Here is a 14,904-nt window from a genome sequence, read left to right as displayed (position 1 = left end):
GAACATCGTTAGGGGGCCTTTATACCACCTATCACAGTTATGAAACCAGTGAGTGCCCATCTGATTCCAAAGCCCACCCCCAGCACTGCACCCTCAAGGATAATGACCCAGGGAAATGCCGGATACCCTCAGAGTGTCTTCCTCCTCCATAGTTATAGTCTTCTACACTGTCTAATTTATCAAGAGAGGGGCTGGTCTGAATTTCATAAAAAATATTGAACAAATGTTGAGTGAGACACTGGTCTTAATTTAACACAGAGAAAGGAACGAGGCTTGCGAGTGCTTTCTCCCTGAATGGTGTGATGCTCTTCTTACACACCATGGTTGGAAAGCATGCAGATGCCATGGCCTGTACATCCTGGCTTCCTATGATTATCACATCGAAGCACTGTGGAAGGAGAAAATGGTAGAGAACCAAAGCCTCAAGGAATGACAGTCAGGACAGTCCCAGCAACCACGTAGGTGCAGCAGAGCCTTTGGATCAACACATGCATAGGAGTGTAGCGTCTACACCATCCTCAAGACTGGAATCTAAAGAAGGTTTCCCACTGCCCCCCAACAACACCCCCAGTGCTTTTCTTTCCCTGATTATTTACTCATTTTTGGAAACTGAAAATATAGACCACTATAAGAGAGGAAATTCCTATAACTCAGGCAGATTTTAACATGTTTTGCTTCGGCTTTTTTTCTTACATATTTTTACATGATTTAGATCGCACTGTATATGTAATTTTGTACCTTGCTGTTTTTCTTTCAACATTATTTTGTGAGCATTTTTCCAAGTCATTAAAAACTCTTTGTAAACATCATTTTTAATGGCTGTGTAATGACCCCTTGTAAGAATGTTCCATCATTTACTTAATCAAGACATTCATTTTTGGACTAGGGTAGACTTTTTTCTAGGTTTTTTTTTTTTTTTTTTACCTTTAAGTATGCTGTTTCAATTAATATCTTGGTACATAAATCTTTGTATAGTGGAATTGCATCTTATACTGGGGCTGGGCTTTAAAATCAAAGTATAAAGCAAAAATTGAATATAGTTAAAATAATTTTTTTTTGAGACAGGGTCTTGTTCTATCACCCAGGCTAGAGTGCCGTGGCATGCTCATAGCCTAGGCTCACGCAATCCTCCTGCCTCAGCCTCTGCAGTATCTAGGGCTACACATGCATGTCACCACACTTGGCTAAATTTTTTATTTTTTGTAGAGTCGGTATCTCGCTATGTTGCCCAGGCTAGTCTTGAACCCCTGTCCTCAAGTGATCCTCTTGCCTCGGCCTCCCAAACTGTTGGGATTAAAGACATGAACTACCATGTCTGGCCTAAAATTAATTTTGAAAAAAAAAATTACCTAAAGCAGTTCCATTAAGCGGTCAATCCGTCAAAGCCACTGGAAGCTCAAATGCTGAGAATTAACTACTTGTATTTTCTCTTTGCATTTAGCTGTGACCTCTTTCCTTGGGGCAGTGAAGAAAATGTACTTGGCTAAGAAAGATTAATAGAGTTAACAAAGACATTTTTCTTTCCTTCCCATTCCCTCCCTTTTCCCGCCCCATCTCTTCCTTTCTGTCTCTTTCTTAGGTATAGTTAAGCACACATACCATGCCATAGTTGGATGCTCTGAAGGATGATTCTGGAGACAGACTCAGTGCTTCTGCAGTGCATCTCTGGCATCTCTTCAGTCCCCTTGGCCCTACCTCTTCTTCCAGTCATTGCTTTGATCAGCTAAGTGCAGGTGCTCCTTGGCCTCCAGGTTCCCCTTGGCAGCTAGATTCCTGCCGTGTGGCTTTTCTGAAGCCCTGCCACGAGCCAGCTGCAAGAAGCTACTCCCAAGCTGAAAGTATGGGAGTGTTAACACCTGCGGAGCAACTTTGACCTGCAGGCCATGAGGAGCCGGTGGATGAATGCTTCCCCTTCCTTCCCTGGGTGGGAACTTCCAAGATGAATTTCATGGGCATTTCAAGTTATTACGTCAATGGCGCCCTCCAACTCAGTGACACAGGCTGCTTGGGCTTGCTCAGTCAGGACTTGGGCACCAGTCTTGGACCCCTAACCGTAAGGAACACACATCAAGCTTTCTGAAAGGTCACGCCAAAGCCCCTCCCACTAGGCCCAAGAGGAAGGGCATAGATCTTCCCTCCCCACCACAACTACCCTTGGGATGAAGGTGGGGCACACAGCTCCCAATAACTCTCAAAAATCCTCCTTACAAAATTCTTTTTTTTTTTTTGAGACGGAGTTTTGCTCTTGTTGCCCAGGCTGGCGTGCAATGGCACGATCTCGGCTCACCACAACCTCCTCCTCCCACGTTCAAGCAATTCTCCTGCCTCAGCCTCCCGAGTAGTTGGGATTACAGGCATGTGCGACCACCCCGGCTAATTTTGTATTTTTAGTAGAGACGGGGTTTCTCCATGTTGGCCAGGCTGGTCTTGAACTCCCAACCTGAGGTGATCCACCCACCTCAGCCTCCCAAAGTGCTGGGATTACAGGTGTGAGCCACCGCACCCGGCCTTACAAAATTCTCTCTTTATCTTTACTCTCTCTCGACTCTTTTTTCCTTGATGTGAATGAGGGATTCAAGGTTGTGTAATTTTCAGCTATCTGCTTTGAAATTCTGCAAATAATCTAAGATCTCCTTTATATAATATGACATTTATTGTAGCGTGGTGAAACTTCCAATTTAACATTGTGTTATGATAATAGTCCTAACAATGTGCTATGTTAGGTGTTTGAGATATCTTAGTCTTCACAGCCATTCTGCGAAGCTAAGTGTTATTATCCCCAATTTACAGATGAAGAAACTGAAGCTTTGAGAGATTTCATGACTTGCTCTTGGCTCCACAAATGAAAGAGCCAGAGCCAGTTTGAAGCTAAGTTCCTCCTGTGCATGTGTTCCTTCCTGCATCACACTGCACCCACCTCTCCATGACAAGGGGTTGGGAGGAGGAGGGCCACTTTCCCACACCCACCCCATGAACGCGGAAATGCTCTTGTCTCAGTTGAGCTCAGTTATTCGTGTAATCATCTGCTACACGTTTGTTTTCCCTGCAAGAATATTAGCTTCATGAGCTTAAACACCCAGTCTCCCTAGACTCTCCAGCCTGGTCCAGCAGCTGGCACACGGTAGTGTTCATTGCATGTCAGACAGGTTATTGGGATGGGGATGGACAAAGACAGGTCTATGTTGGACATTAAGGAATTAGAGAGAAATGAGCGAGAGAAAAGAAGAGAGGGCATTATTGACAAAGTGAGAAAGATAAGTGTTGTGGGAGTAGGGGGGAAGTAAGTTTGGTTTTCTTGGATTAGAGAGTATGTCGGTGGGAGGCCCCAACTGGAAGGAAAGGCTGGGATCAGAGTGGAGAAGCCTCCAATTCAAGGCCAAAGTCTTCCAGGAGCCAAGGTTCAGAAGAGGCCATCCTAGGGTTGGAGGCAGAGGCGGCAGTTGGGGGGCACGGGGGGTGTTGGTTCCTGAGACTAAACCATCAGGGATGTTTCTCTGGAGTTCTATGATGATTAAGATGAGAAGCCTACAGTGAAATCAACAGAGGACAGCCAGGGCATCCCATGATTTATAGACATTGTTATCTCTTGGAGATCCCTGAATACAATCTGCCCTGAATCTGTGTTTTTTTTTTTTTTTTTTAACCTAAAATGTGCTTAAGGTCAGCACCACAATTCTTCTTAGGGAAGGGATTTTTTTCTTGTTGTTTGGGAAAATATCTTGAAAAACCTCTTTGGGATACAAGATGAGACTATGAAAGGCATGGTTTTGGTAGAAAGGCAAGGAAATAGAAAGAGCTGTTGAAACCGCCCTGCATGAGAATTTGAGGAGGATTTTATCTCAGCTTGAGAGGAACAGAGAGAGAAGAGAGGGGAGCCTGTGTGTCATCAAGTTTTTGACTACAAGAAGCGGAATATCTCTCTAAAAGTGGCAGAACCAATAGGAAATTAAAGTTTCTCATTTATAAGGAGAAGTCCCCAAATAGGCACCCAGGCTCCTTCTACGTTTCTGCCTGCTGTCCTCAGCTTGTTTAGTCTCCTCTCCTGGTTGAGCAAAGTCTGGCAACTCTGGATGACACGTCCTCATGCAGCTGCACCAAAGCTAGGGCTGAAAGCAGAGGAGGAGAGAGGTTTTTCTTTCCTTTTTTGGAGACAAGATTTCACTCTTGCCCAGGCTGGAGTTCAGTGGTGTGATCATGACTCACTGCAGCCTTGAACTCCTGGGCTCAAACAATCCTCCCATCTCGGCCTCCCGAGTAGCTGGGATCACAGGCATGCACCACTACACCTGGCTAATTAAAGAAAAAAAACTTTGGTAGAGACGAGGCCTTATGTTGCCTAGGCAGGTCTTGAAATCCTGGCCTCAAGTGGTCCTCCCACCTTGACCTCACAAAGTATTGGGATTACAGGCATGAGCCGCTGTGCCCGGCTGAGAGAGGCTTTTCCTTTGTATCTTTTTATTTTTACCAAGAAGGAAAATATTTTCCAGAAGCATCTAGGAGACTTTCCTTCAGACCACTGGCTGGATCTGATTTCTCTGATGTCTGTGCCTACCTTTTATCCCCTCCCTGGCAAAAGGGCGATGGAACTGTCTGAGTCGCTTGGGTCCCTCATGGCTCACCCCCTGATATCTGTGGGAAGGCTTATCTTTGGAAAGCACAGACCCTGTGTTTGGATAAAAATGAGATTTCAATAGCAAGGAAAAAACAGGAGGTGGCTGTTAGGTACTCATGGTGTCTGGCATGAGTGAGGACAAAGTGAGGAGGATCCTTCGCTGGCAGCACAGCCAAAATAACTTTCAGAGTGAGAATGTCCAATGACAGTATAATAATATGTATGGCACACAAATGACCTCTCCTCTTGGCCTTCAGCAATTTGTCTAGTGGATCATCCTCACTGACACAGTGGGCACATGTGTCTGTGTGGGTTAGTGTGCAGAGCTCCTAACAATCTGGTGCCCTGGGGTGGGCTCACCCCCATTGTGTGTCTGTTCTGATCATCAGTGCTTGTACCAGGATAGGTGAGCAGTATTTCTTTTTCTTTTTTTCTTTCTCTCTCTCTCTCTCTTTTTTTTGTTGTTGTTGTTGTTGTTGTTGTTGAGACGGAGTCTCACTCTGTTGCCCAAGCTGGAGTGCAGTGGTGTGATCTTGGTTCACTGCAACCTCCGCCTCTTGAGTTTAAACGATCCTTTCACCTCAGCACCCCAAGTAGCTGGATTACAGGTGCACGCCACCATACCCAGCTAATTTTTTTTTGTTTGTATTTTTGGTAGAGACGGATTTTGCCATGTTGGATAGGCTGGTCGTGAACTCTTGACCTCAAGTGATCCATCTGCCTCGGTCTCCCAAAGTGTTGGGATTACAGGTGTGAGCCACTGCACCTGGCCAAGGATAGGTGAGCATTTCTAATATGACCCTGGGCATATGCAGATCAAGGATGGGGTGACTTTCCTGTCTCAATCAGCATAACAGGAATCCAAGATATCATGGGTAGAGGCAGGGATGCCCACAACACCTTAACCCCTCAAATGAAAATGAATGATATCCAGGAATGCTTTGGATGTACAAAGGTCATGGAAAAGAAGTCTGGGCCAACCTTACCTAGATTTTGAGTGGCCAGAAGATTTAGCAGACATGGAGGTTATAACTACACTATGCTGTTTACGTAACATTAATAGGAAATACAGGGTCAGGGGAATTCCCAGAGAAGACTCAGAGGGTCTCCACGGTATGTGGTAAAATTGGCCTGGCTCCTTCCCATCTCTCTTCACTTGCCCTGGACTCTTCTTGCTTCTGCTTCCAGGAACCCACCAAGGTTAAGGTGAGGTCTGTGCAGCTGCAGACTCCTCCCCAAACCAGCGAGCCACAGTGTGGGGATAAGGTGTGCAGTCCTGTTCTCCTTTCCCAGCCCTGGAAAGAACAGTAGGAGGTTCTGCTTAGAGGGATCCTGGAGACAGAGGGTGGAGGCCAGGAGTTAGGGCTTTAAGGCTGGGAGGATGCACTCCTGAGCATGTCAGACAGGGGTCCCTACAGTGGCATTTTTTATGTACAGGGTTCATTGTCTGAACGGAATTTTATGGCACATCTGGACTATACTGGCAATTCCCACAGGGACCCCTGGGATTAACTGTATTTATTTTCTTGCATGTAGGGCCAAAGGAATCATTTGCTAGCAACTGTGAGAAGCTCTGAATAAGACCGATCGAGACAGTTATTAAACTAATCTGGGATAAAGGCAAGAACGAGTGTTAATTCTACCTGGCTTAACACCAACCTAATTTCTCTGGCATCTTTCTACATCGTTGAAAGCAGGTGGGAGCTCCAGATGACACAAAGCAGAATGGCATTTGGTGATGCAGAGCAGATGACAGTGGACTTTGCTACCTTAGAGGAGTCAGTGTCTCATCCCAGCCTTTGCTGGGAGAAACCTTAGCAAAGAGAAGCCCAAATACCACTGGGCTGCTAAGCTCTCCCTCTCACTGAGGAGTCCAGTGCTAGTGCTAGGCCTTCACTTTCCAGCCTCTTCTCCTCCTGGGTGCTTCATATTTGCACAGTTCTTGGAAGAGCTGTGCTTGACTTAAGTTTAGTCAGCTCCTTGAGCTCCTTGATCTTATTGCTCCACTGTGTTAGGCTCTATTTCCCACATTAACTTCGTGGTACAAGATGGCTGCTTCAGCTTTAGCCACTGTGTCTGCATTCCAGTCAACAGGAAGGACAAAAGAGGAAGAAGGGGACTGTCTCTTTTTTTAAATGACATCTAGAAATTGCACACTGTATAAGCATTCCATTTATTCCCTCCCATGTTTTGTAATCTTGTTGTCTTATGCTATAAAGCCTACAACATATTGTCATTATTTTTGGTTTAAATTGTCAATAATATTTTTAAAAACTATTTTTAAAATATTACTTTATTTATTTATTTTGAGATGGAGTCTCACTTTGTCACCCAGGCTGGAGTGAAGTAGTGCAATCTTGGCTTACTGCAATCTCCACCTCCTGGGTTCAAGTGATTCTCATGTCTCAGCCTCTCGAGTAACTGGGATTACAGGCATGCACCACCACACCCTGCTAATTATTGTGTTTTTAGTAGAGATGGGTTTCACCATGTTGGCCAGGTTGGTCTTGAACTCCTGGCCTCAAGTGATCTGCCCACCTCAGCTTCCCAAAATGCTGGGATTACAGGTGTGAGCCACTGCAATTGGCTTAAGATATTACTTTAAACTGTCAATAATCTTTTATAAAATTGTGCATAGGAACACAGACACACACACAGACACACACACACACAAACACACACACAGACACACACATTACTACTACAAAGATGAGATCATTCATAATAACTATTGCCCTTATGTTTAGCTTCCCTGTTCTTCATTCTTTCCTGCAGATCTTGGGGCCTATCTAGTCTATCTAGTATGCTATTTCCCCTAAGAAAGATACAACTCTTTAGCCTGAAAATTCTTTTGGCATTTCTTATGTATTCTAGAAATAAATTACTTAAGTTTTTGTGTGTTTGAAAGATCTTCATTTTGCCTTCATTTTCCAAGCAAATTTGTGTTGGATATAAAATTCCGTATTAACATTTTTTTCTTTCAGTACTTTAAAAAAAGGTATCATTCTGATCCTCCAAGATGGACGAATAGGAACAGCTCCAGTCTACAGCTCCCAGCATGAACGATGCAGAAGATGAATGATTTCTGCATTTCCAACTGAGGTACTGGGTTCATCTCACTGGGGATTGTCAGACAGTGGGTGCAGGACAGTGGGTGCAGTGCACCGAGCCTGAGCCAAAGCAAGGCGAGGCATCACCCCACCCAGGAAGCACAAGGCGTCAGGGAATTCCCTTTCCTAGCCAAGGAAAGGGGTGACAGAGGGCACCTGGAAAATTGGGTCACTCCCACACTAATACCACACTTTTCTGACAGTCTTAGCCATGGCACACCAGGAGATTATATCCCGTGCATGACTCGGAGGGTCCTATGCCCATGGAGCCTCGCTCACTGCTAGCACAGCAGTCTGAGATCAAACAGCAAGGCAGCAGCAAGACTGGGGGAGGGGCACCCGCCATTGCTGAGGCTTGAGCAGGTAAACAAAGTGGCTGGGAAGCTCGAACTGGGTGGAGCCCACCGCAGCTCAAGGAGGCCGGCCTGCCTGCCTCTGTAGACTCCACCTCTGGGGGCAGGGCATAGCCAAACAAAAGGCAGCAGCAGAAACCTCTGCAGACTTAAATGTCCCTGTCTGACAGATTGGAAGACAGTAGTGGCTCTCCCAACACGCAGCTTGAGATCTGAGAACGGACAGACTGCCTCCTTAAGTGGGTCCCTGACCCCCAAGTAGCCTAACTGGGAGGCACCCCCCAGTAGGGGCAGACCGATACCTCACACGGCCGGGTACCCCTCTGAGACGAAGTTTCCAGAGGAAAAATCAGGCAGCAACATTTGCTGTTCACCAATATTTGCTGTTCTGCACCTCCGCTGCTGATAACCAGGAAAACAGGGTCTGGAGTGGACCTCTGGCAAACTCCAACAGACCTGCAGTTGAGGGTCCTGATTGTTGGAAGGAAAACTAATAAACAGAAAGGACATCCACACCAAAACCCCATCTGTATGTCACCATCATCAAAGACCAAAGGTAGAGAAAACCACAAAGATGGGGAAAAAACAGAGCTGAAAAAATGAAAAATTTAAAAATCAGAGTGCCTCCCCTCCTCCAAAGGAACGCAGCTCCTCACCAGCAATGGAACAAAGCTGGACGGAGAATGACTTTGATGAGATGAGAGAAGAAGGATTCAGAAAATCAAACTTCTCTGAGCTAAAGGAGGAAGTTTGAATCCATGGCAAAGAAGTTAAAAACCTTGAAAAAAGATTAAACAGAGGGCTAACTAAAATAACCAATGCAGAGAAGTCCTTAAAGGACCTGGTGGAGCTGAAAACCATGGCACAAGAACTACATGACGAATGGACAAGCTTCAGTAGTCGATTTGATCAACTGGAAGAAAGGGTATCAGTGATGGAAGATCAAATGAATGAAATGAAGCAAGAAGAGAAGTTTAGAGAAAAAAGCATAAAAAGAAATGAACAAAGCCTCCAAGAAATATGGGACTATATGAAAAGACCAAATCTACATCTGATTGGTGTACCTGAAACTGACAGGAGAATGGAACCAAGTTGGAAAACACTCTGCAGAATATTATCCAGGAGAACTTCCCCAATCTAGCAAGGCAGTCCAACATTCAAATTCAGGAAATACAGAGAACACCACAAAGATGCTCCTTGAGAAGAGCAACTCCAAGGCACATAATTGTCAGATTCACCAAAGATGAAATGAAGGAAAAAATGTTAAGGGCAACCAGAAAGAAAGGTACAGTTACCCACAAAGGGAAGCCCATCAGACTAACACTGATCTCTCGGCAGAAACCTTACATGCCAGAAGATAGTGGGGGCCAATATTGAATATTCTTAAAAAAAAGAATTTTCAACCCAGAATCTCATATCCAGCCAAACTAAGCTTCATAAGTGAAGGAGAAATAAAATACTTTACAGACAAGCAAATGCTGAGAGATTTTGTCACCACCAGGCCTGCCCTAAAAGAGCTCCTGAAGGAAGCACTAAACATGGGAAGGAACAACCGGTACCAGCCACTGCAAAAACATGCCAAATTATAAAGACCATCGAGGCTAGGAAGAAACTGCATCAACTAACGAGCAAAATAACCAGCTAACATCATAATGACAGGATCAAATTCACAAATAACAATATTAACCTTAAATGTAAATGGGCTAAATGCTCCAGTTAAAAGACACAGAGTGGCAAATTGGATAAAGAGTCAAGACCCATCAGTGTGTTATATTCAGGAGACCCAACTCACGTGCAGAGACACACATAGGCTCAAAATAAAGGGATGGAGGAAGATCTACCAAGCAAATGGAAAACAAAAAAGGCAGGGGTTGCAATCCTAGTCTCTGATAAACCAACAAAGATCAAAAGAGACAAAGAAGGCCATTACATAATGGTAAAGGGATCAATTCAACAAGAAGAACTAACTATCCTACATATATATGCACCCAATACAGGAGCACCCAGATTCATAAAGCAAGTCCTTAGAGACCTAGAAAGAGACTTAGACTCCCACACAATAATAATGGGAGACTTTAACACCCCACTGTCAACATTAGATGGATCAACGAGACAGAAAGTTAACAAGGATATCCAGGAATTGAACTCAGCTCTGCACCAAGCAGATCTAATAGACATCTACAGAACACTCCACCCCGAATCAAGAGAATATACATTCTTCTCAGCACCACATCGCACTTATTCCAAAATTGACCACATAGTTGGAAGTAAAGCACTCCTCAGCAAATGTAAAAGAAAAGAAATTATAACAAACTGTCTCTCAGACCACAGAGCAATCAAACTAGAACTTAGGATTAAGAACCTCACTCAAAACCACTCAACTACATGGAAACTGAACAACCTGCTCCTGAATGACTACTGGGTACATAACGAAATGAAGGCAGAAATAAAGATGTTCTTTGAAACCAATGAGAACAAAGACACAACATACCAGAATCTCTGGGACACATTTAAAGCAGTGTGTAGAGGGAAATTTATAGCACTAAATGCCCACAAGAGAAAGCAGGAAAGATCTAAAATGGACACCCTAACATCACAATTAAAGAACTAGAGAAGCAAGAGCAAACACATTCAAAAGCTAGCAGAAGGCAAGAAATGACTAAGATCAGAGCAGAACCAAAGGGAATAGAGACATAAAAAACCCTTCAAAAAATCAATGAATCCTGGAGCTGGTTTTTTGAAAAGATCAACAAAATTGATAGACTGCTAGCAAGACTAATAAAGAAGAAAAGAGAGAAGAATCAAATAGATGCAATAAAAAATGATAAAGGGGATATCATCACCGATCCCACAGAAATACAAACTACCATCAGAGAATACTATAAACACCTCTATGCAAATAAACTAGAAAATCTAGAAGAAATGGATAAATTCTTTGACACATACACCCTCCCAAGACTAAACCAGGAAGAAGCTGAATCTCTGAGTAGACCAATAACAGGCTCTGAAATTGAGGCAATAATTAATAGCTTACCAACCAAAAAAAGTCCAGGACCAGACGGATTCACAGCCGAATTCTACCAGAGGTACAAGGAGGAGCTGGTACCATTCCTTCTGAAACTATTCCAATCAATAGAAAAAGAGAGAATCCTCCCTAACTCACTTTATGAGGCCAACATCATCCTGATATCAAAGCGTGTCAGAGACACAACAAACAAAGAGAATTTTAGACCAATATCCCTGACGAACATTGATGCAAAAATCCGCAATAAAATACTGGCAAGCCGAATCCAGACACACATTGAAAATCTTATCCACCATGATCAAGTGGGCTTCATCCCTGGGATGCAAGACTGGTTCAACATATGCAAATCAATAAACGTAATCCAGCATATAAACAGAACCAATGACAAAAGCCACATGATTATCTCAATAGATGCAGAAAAGGCCTTTGACAAAATTCAACAGCCCTTCATGCTAAAAACTCTCAATAAATTAGGTATTGATGGGACGTATCTCAAAATAATAAGAGCTATTTATGACAAAATCACAGCCAATATCATACTGAATGGGCAAAAACTGGAAGCATTCCCCTTGAAAACTGGCACAAGACAGGGATGCCCTCTCTCACCACTCCTATTCAACATAGTGTTGGAAGTTCTGGCCAGGGCAATCAGGCAGGAGAAGGAAATAAGGGTATTCGATTAGAAAAAGAGGAAGTCGAATTGTCCCTGTTTGCAGATGACATGATTGTATATTTAGAAAACCCCAGTGTCTCAGCCCAAAATCTCCTTATGCTGATAAGCAACTTCAGCAAAGCCTCAGGATACAAAATCAATGTGCAAAAATCACAAGCATTCTTACACACCAATAACAGACAAACAGAAAGCCAAATCATGAGTGAACTCCCATTCACAATTGCTTCAAAGAGAATAAAATACCCAGGAATCCAACTTACAAGGGATGTGAAGGACCTCTTCAAGGAGAACTACAAACCACTGCTCAATGAAATAAAAGAGGATACAAACAAATGGAAGAACATTCCATGCTTATGGATATGAAGAGTCAATATCATGAAAAAGGCCGTACTGCTCAAGGTAATTTATAGATTCAATGCCATCCACATCAAGCTACCAATGACTTTCTTCACAGAATTGGAAAAAACTACTTTAAAGTTCATATGGAACCAAAAAAGAGCCCTCATTGCCAAGTCAATCCTAAGCCAAAAGGACAAAGCTGGAGGCATCACGCTACCTGACTTCAAACTATACTACAAGGCTACAGTAACCAAAACAGCATGGTACTGGTACCAAAACAGAGTTATAGACCAATGGAACAGAACAGAGCCCTCAGAAATAATACCGCACATCTACAGCCATCTGATCTTTGACAAACCTGACAAAAACAAGAAATGGGGAAAAGACTCCCTATTTAATAAATGGTGCTGGGAAAACTGGTTAGCCATATGTAGAAAGCTGAAACTGGACCCCTTCCTTACACCTTATACAAAAATTAATTCAAGATGGATTAAAGACTTAAATGTCAGACCTAAAACCATAAAAACCCTAGAAGAAAACCTAGGCAATACCATTCAGGACATAGGCATGGGCAAGGACTTCATGTCTAAAACATCAAAAGCAATGGCAACAAAAGCCCAAATTGACAAATGGGATCTAATTAAACTAAGGAGCTTCTGCACAGCAAAAGAAACTACCATCAGAGTGAACAGGCAACCTACAGAATGGGAAAAAATTTTTGCAATCTACTCATCTGATGAAGGGCTAATATCCAGAATCTACAAAAAACTCAAACAAATTTACAAGAAAAAAAAACCATCCCCATCAAAAAGTGGGCAAAGGATATGAGCAGACACTTCTCAAAAGAAGACATTTATGCAGCCAACAGACACATGAAAAAATGCTCACCATCACTGGCCATCAGAGAAATGCAAATCAAAACCACAATGAGATACCATCTCACACCAGTTAGAGTGGTGATCATTAAAAAGTCAGGAAACAACAGGTGCTGGAGAGGATGTGGAGAAATAGGAACACTTTTACACTGTTGGTGGGACTGTAAACTAGTTCAACCATTGTGGAAGACAGTGTGGCGATTCCTCAGGGATCTAGAACTAGAAATACCATTTGACCCAGCCATCCCATTATTGGGTATATACCCAAAGGATTATAAATCATGCTGCTATAAAGACACATGCACACGTATGTTTATTGTGGCACTATTCACAATAGCAAAGACTGGGAACCAACCCAAATTTCCAACAATGATATACTGGATTAAGAAAATGTGGCACATATACACCATGGAATACTATGCAGCCATAAAAAAGGATGAGTTCATGTCCTTTGTAGGGACATGGATGAAGCTGGAAACCATCATTCTCAGCAAACTATTGCAAGAACCAAAAACCAAACACCACATGTTCTCACTCATAGGTGGGAATTGAACAATGAGAACACTTGGACACAGGAGGGGGAACATCACACACTGGGGCCTGTCATGTGGTAGGGGGGAGGGGGGAGGGATAGCATTAGGAGATACACCTAATGTTAATGATGAGTTAATGGGTGCAGCTCACCAACATGGCACATGTATACTTATGTAACAAACCTGCATGTTGTGCACATGTACCCTAAAACTTTAATAATAAAAAAAAAAGAAACAATGAATTAGACCTAGTATTTGACAGCACAACAGGGTGACTATAGCCAATAATAATTTAACTGTACATTTAAAAATAACTAAAATAATATATTGGATTGTTGGTAACACAAAGAATAAATGCTTCAGCAGATGGGTACTCTATTTTACATGATGTGATTATTACACATTGCATGCCTGTATTAAAAAAAAACTCATGTACGCCATAAATATATACAACTACTATGTACCCACAGAAATTAAAATTAAAAATCAAAATGTTAAAAAAAAAAAGGGTATCATTCCATTGTCCTTTGCCTCTGTACTTTTTCTCTGGTCGCTCTGTTTTGTTTTTGTTTTTTTTTTTCTTGAGACAGGATCTCACTCCATTGCCCAGGCTGGAATGCAGTGGTGCAATTATGGCTCACTACAGCCTCAACCTCCTGGGCTCAGGTGATCCTCCCACCTTACCCCCGCTAGTAGCTGGGACTACAAGCATGTGCCACCACACCTGGCTAATTTTTGTATTTTTTGTAGAGATGGGGTTTTGTCATGTTGCCCAGGCTGGTCCTCAACTCCTGGGCCCAAGTGATTCACTTGCCTTGGCCTCCCAGAGGGCTGGGATTCCAGGTGGTTGTTCTGAAGATTGGCTCTTTATATTGATTTTCAGTAGTTGGCCATGATGTGCCTTGGTGTGATTTTCTTCTCATTCATCTTGCTTAGGATTTTCTGAGTTCCTTGAATTGATTTGGAGGAAATATTGGCCATTATCTCTTCAAATATTTTTCTTTCCTCTTCTTTCTGCCCTCTCCTGGGACTCCAGTCACACGTATGTGGAACTGCTTAATATTTGATATTGTCTCACAGATCTCGGGTTCTTTGTTCTGTTGTTTTCACTTGTTTTTTCTCTTTATTTCAAATTGAAAAAAATTCTATTGACCTGTCTGTAAGTTTACCAATTCCTTCCTTTGCAAGTCCAGTGTCCCACTAAGTTTATCAGTTGAGTTCATTTCTAATATTGCACTAAAAAATTTCTAGCATTTCCATTTGATTCTTTTATAGCTTCCATGTCTCTATAAATTTCCTGTCTCTTCATGTATGTTTTCCGTGTTCCTACTATAGCTATTTAAAAATCTTTGGCAATTCCAAAATCTGAATCAGAGACAATCTG

This window comes from Pan troglodytes, chromosome 8, assembly GCF_028858775.2.
Source record: "Pan troglodytes isolate AG18354 chromosome 8, NHGRI_mPanTro3-v2.0_pri, whole genome shotgun sequence".
Taxonomy (NCBI): Eukaryota; Metazoa; Chordata; class Mammalia; order Primates; family Hominidae; genus Pan; species Pan troglodytes.
Note: the sequence above shows the minus strand (reverse complement) of the source record.